The sequence below is a fragment of the Lytechinus variegatus genome, chromosome 1 (genome assembly GCF_018143015.1).
Source record: "Lytechinus variegatus isolate NC3 chromosome 1, Lvar_3.0, whole genome shotgun sequence".
In the NCBI taxonomy this organism is placed as follows: domain Eukaryota; kingdom Metazoa; phylum Echinodermata; class Echinoidea; order Temnopleuroida; family Toxopneustidae; genus Lytechinus; species Lytechinus variegatus.
This window is the reverse complement of record NC_054740.1, coordinates 38550405-38556466: the sequence shown is the minus strand read 5'-3', so window position 1 is coordinate 38556466 and position 6062 is coordinate 38550405.

Sequence of the window (6062 nt, the reverse complement as noted above, 5' to 3'; positions counted from 1 at the left end):
GAAAAAAGAGACGGCAGATTCTTGAATTATTAAAACGTGTTTCGACCAGGAAGTGTGCAAAAATAGTCAAGACCAATATAATATATTGAAGATTTAAAAAGAAACTACGAATGTGTATGCACGGGACAACAAGCTCACGGGGAAAAACAAACTTTTTCGAATCCTTTTACATTTCCAAATTATGTTGAAGTGGTAATGATTTCGGAGCAAGCTTATAAATGTCATGTTTCTTCTGTAACAGAAAAACCATTCTTGCATAGGATATTCCCCAAACTTAACTTACAAATCAATATTCGGAACTTACCATGTGTATTCTATATTTCATATTTTGATATGATATATTAATAATGAAATTGATAATAATAATAAGGATAATAATAATAATGATAATACTGATAATTATCATAGTTATAACATGTTCAGGGTCAGTGGCGCACCGTTGGTCACGGCATGGGGGGGGGCACCAGCAAAAATTTTGAGTCACTAGCGCGCTCAGATGCCAGGCATACTGACCTAATAGAGACATTTTAAGGATAATGCCATTAGACGGATATGTATCTCACTGATCAAATAATGCGAGCCCGAAGCGCGAGGTGAAAATTTTTGATATTCAGACCTAAAAAAGGACTTTATAATCATTGTTTTAAATCATGATACGTACCTGTCTCGGTAAACAATGCGAGCGCGAAGCGCTAGCTGATTTTTTATATATATTGACCCCAAACAGGGAGATTTTAATGACTACATATTAGGAATCAGTTAAGAGTATACATATCTCACCAAAGTCATGTAATGCGAGTACCGTGGTGGAGCCGTGGTGTGTGGAGGAGCCGTGGTGTAGTGGTTCTGACTCTCGCCTTGTAAACAGAGGGTCGTGTGTTCGAATCCCACCGCGGTCTGGCGTCCTTTGGCAAGGCGTTAATCCACACTTTGCCACTCTCGACCCAGGTGCTAAATGGGTACCCGGTAGGATGTGAAAGTCATTGTAGCTTGTCCAGTATTGTGTGCGCCTCACAGGCGACTGACTGGAATACTCCCCAGGGAGTGGAGGATGTGCACACATTGTGTGCGGGAATGACTGATTGAATCCGATGACCGGGGTAATAATATATCTGTAAAGCGCTTAGAAACGTCGTTCCGATGGATTAAGCGCTATATAAAAGCGGATTATTATTATTATTATTACCAAGCACTTGCTGATTTCGTTAGAATTACATCTGAACACATGAAGCACTTTTTGCCAGAAGTCATTGTAATGACGATTATCATACGCATCTCACTAATCAAATATTGCGATCGCGAAGCGCGAGCTGAAAATTTAGATGATTGAGGCCTGAAGTGGGGCAGTCTAAGATTTGTTTGTAGGAATTCACTAAGACCATATGTATTTTCCTAACCAAATGATGCGAGCGCGAGCTGAAAATAATTCATATTCAGAAAAAGTGAAACTTTTTTGAATTTATGAGAACAAACATATCTCACCAATCCACTAATGCGAACGTAATCAAGAATAGGACATGTCTTATATTAAGACCTTAACATGGGGCAATCACTTTAAGTAGTAATGAAAAAGAAGCATATGTCACTACATAAAACAATAATAACTCGAAGCGCGAGGAAATATATTTGGTGTATATTGACTTGAAACGGGAGGTTTTAGTACAACAGGATTGTATATCTCGTTAGACAGACAATGCGAGCACCAGTAACAATGAACACGTAGGCCCTTAGCAAATTATGTTTCATAAAGACATGATAAAAATGTTTCTTATGCAATTTAACACAACATAATTATAACATTATAATGGCAGTTCTGTTAGCGAACATGCTTGACATATTATTTTCATCTTTCTCAATTCGAAGACGTCAACCACCTGCCAAGAATGCAGAATGTCCCAACGGCTCCTCGGGGATCAAACCCATGACTATACCCGTTCATGAGCCAGGTACTCCGTCACTGAGCCACCAAGTTTGTTTTGTTGTCCATAAGAGGGCATACATGTAACAAACCTGAAATGAGATAAACGTACAAGACGTTTACAAAAACTTCAATGTCATTTTTCTTGGGCTTAAAGTAAATGCTTTCTGTATGAATGAAGGTTTCAGACAGAGCAAGACGGGGATCAGGTGTTGTTTTCTATTTGTCTTACGACGCCTCAAATGCTACAAACATGTCTGGTCAAACACCAAACATGCTGGCGGAGAAAGTGCGAACACTTTGTGTCATTAAATTAATGACGCACGCTCGGCCCAACGATGGACTTTCGGTTTTGTCGTTTTATAATATTTTTTTCTCTTTAATGAGCCATTGAGGACTACGCCGAGGTTTGCGATAAGATCACAATGAGATTGTGATTAAACAGTAAACCTTAATTATGATGGTACAACCTTTCTCTTTCTATTCTCTGAAGACCTTTTCCACCCCCTCTTTATCCGATAAGCGCGTCAAAACACGTAAAACAAATGATCTTCAGAATAATATTTCTTGCATAGTACCACACCCGCCGCCTTACGTTCAGTTCATCCCCCGTTCATGTTATCTTGTATTGCTGTATGTTTAATATTCCCATATCCAAAATCATTTTTGTGCAGCAGTTTACTGTTTTACATGTATGATAACGAAAGGGAAACAACAAAATGTTATACAGTGCGTCCCAGAAAAAACGAAACCGAGATTTAGCGATGATTTATTATGACTTAATCATAAATAAAATAGACAAATGACCTATCAATGTAAAGCTTCGAATCTCCTCTTTCATCTGGTATTACTTAGACTATTTCTAATTCACGCATGAGTGAGCAAAAATAATTTGAAAAGGGGATACCAAAAAGTCACTTGGCTGGCCGTGTCTGTGCTTTGAAAAGAAAACCACATTTTTAAAAAGTTCAATATCTGCTCTTTAATTTGATACCTCAATTACAGAAAATGGTGAAGCAATAACAAAGTTCTGGTTATTTGAAATAAGGCTTGAATTTCAATAATTTCAGAAAATGAAGAGGTTTTACAGGCTCGGGTTCAAACTCACTCGACACTCCTTTTTGTTGACGATCAGCCATGCATGAAGTCTTTTGTTACCGTGCGATAGCTTCTGTGGGAAACCGGTGAAAACAAGCTTATTTAATGAAATTAGGGAAATACAAGCATTGTTTCGAGGGATCATAACTTTTTTAATTCTCGACCATTTTCTGTGATTAAGGTATCAAAGAAAAGAGCAGATATTGAACTTTTTAGTCATGTGATTTTCTTTTGAAATTCAGATACCCCCCGCCAAGTGAGTTTTTGGCGTCCTCTCTTCGAATTGTCTTTACTCACTCATGCGTGAATGAGGAATAATCTAAGTAACACCAGATGAAAAAAGGAGATTCTAAGCTTTACATTGATAGGTCATTTGTCTATTTTATTTATGATTAAGTTATGATAAATCATCGCTAAATCTCGGTTTCGTTTTTTTCTGGGACGCACTGTATATACATGAAAATCACTCGGAAAGTACTTTCCCGTTTCATTCTTTTTGACAAGATCATCGTCATGTTCCGAAGTACATATCCACTAAAAAAAAAACACACAAATATTCAAGCAAGCTACCCCTACCAAAGGAAAAAGAGAAGAAGAAAAGATCATCATTATTCTGTCAAGAGCCCCCCTCCCACACACACACACTTTCTAAGTTTACTAATGACTCTGTGCAGTCCTAGTCGAATAAAAATAAATAAATAAATTGCAAGAAAGGCGGGGTTTACGATATGATGTATTGTATGTGACAATCACTTTGTAGGCCTATTCATTGCTGCGAATTCTACAATCACATTCAGATCGCATTGTGAGCTAGTTGAGCATCTAGAAGACAATAAAGAGGTGAGAGGGTGTCAAGAGAAAGAGCGCTTGGGGTATAAACGTGAAAGGTGCCTCGCTTTGACGAAGATTCTATAAATGCCTCGGACAGGATTCCTCTTATTGGGAGTGTAATTGCGCCATGGCAGGGTGTTAAGAGCTTTCATCAAATACCCCTGTTGAGAAGGAGGATTGAATAACAGGTACACCTTTGATTCCTTTACCTTTGACAAATGAAGTGAAGATTTGAGTCGCGTCACGTTCCTGTCCATTAGGCATTGTTCACACCATGTTCAAGATTTGAGATCTTGAAGAGAAAAACCGGGTGACACAGCTATGTCCGACGTCAAAAGAAGCGCTTTTCGCAATTCAAATTTCAGTTAAAGCAGACTGTCAGAACAGCTCATTGAAAACGTGTAAACGCATCGCCTACTAACAACTTGTAAACTTATTCAGCCATGGGACGAGATTTGAGTTTGAGTCACGTCATTCGGAAAGTGACGTTAAAGAACACTCCCAATAAGTGTTCCGATCTAAGTATCTCATAAACACATAAAGATCCACTAATTGCAACCACAATCAAGTAAACGTTAATTTTGTGAATACTAAGATTTCATAATATAGTAATAAAGTGTTGATGCTGAAATCTTAGTAAGCATCAATTCCCTTAGCGGCAACATGGCAGATAAAGTGTGTACAGAAATATATTATTTGACTGCCCCCCCCCCCCGGCAATGCCCCACAGGATATAGCCCTATACTGTGCCAAACATTTACATTTTAATACCTCAAAAAACAAACGCCAATCTAAACTCTTCTCTTGATACGACTCCAAACCAGAAACTTTGTCCCAAAGATAAACCTAACCCAAGACCGAACAACAATGGGAGTCCCGATCATGAATTTTAAAGTATGAGATGGCCGGACCGCTGATGGAGTTCAATCGAGTCTTATGAAACTGAACTACTGCTGCTAATTCCGTCCTTTAATCCTTCATGAAATAAAATAAGCCACTTCCGATCCGCATCCACGAATTCATGGCAGATGTATGACAGGTAAGACAGGTACATTAAATACTGTAGTAGGAGCGAATGACAGGTCATCATTAAGGTTGTTCTCTGCCGTGCTGATCATCATGGATGGACAATGGTGTCAATATCATCGCTGGCGATCGGGAATGAACGGGGTCGTATCACCCCCCCCCCCCCACCTTCCTCCTCCGCAGCCCTCACTTTGGAGGGAACAAAATCATTCAAAATCGTTGTGCATGTTCGTTTGTAAACGTCGTTTGCCCAGAATCAGGCTTTCTGGAGAAGTATAAACAGAACCACGATCGTATACGTGTTTACATGACGTCATTTGGTACATGCTTCCGGTGAGATGAAAATCCGCGGGCAAATACAGTCGTATTGCTCCATGTTATCTCCACGTAATAAGAACAATCGGAAAAAAAGACTTTCGAAAAGAGGCGCGCTCAATTTGACCTCGCTTTACGATGCGAAGCCAGCTGGTGATCATGATTTGCTCTGAAAAGTTAAGCATAAACAGCACTCCCAGAACCACGTTTACGATCGGCGTTTTGAATCTACGTTTGAAATCGCTGATTCTGTCCTCGCAATGGAAACATAAACACAGCCACTGATCTTAAGTATGAACAGTGCTTCAGGTTTCCACAATCTCCCGTCAAGCCCATTGCGAGGTTGAATAACCTTCGGGATGAAGGAAAGTAGGCTACTGTCAAACGATAATCATCACCCGGTAAAAATCTTGGCAACATAATCATCCTGTTATTGCAAGGTTGTAACTTCGAAGTATAAACATCAATATCGAAAACATTGAAGTGAAGAGAGGAATCACCTCATTTTTTTTTCTTCTAAATTTTAATTTCAATTTTCCTGTGTTGCGTATTAAAAAACACACGATACTGCTTTTGCCTTCTGATTAGTGGATACCTAGACGATCAAAACATGGTAAAAAAAATAAACCAAAAAACATGGAAATAAATCTTTAATATCAAATATACCGAGGGCGATTTTACATATATTTTCAAAGAGTTCAACTAAAATAATTATTATAATTTATATCAATAGATTTAGTTTACAATAAAACACATACACTAAATCAAAAGAATTTGGAACGTATAGGTTGTATCCAGTCTGTTTCAAACATCATTACACACAGCATGAAGCGCGTCAAAATTGGAAACAAGAGAGCGTCATCCTTTTAGATAG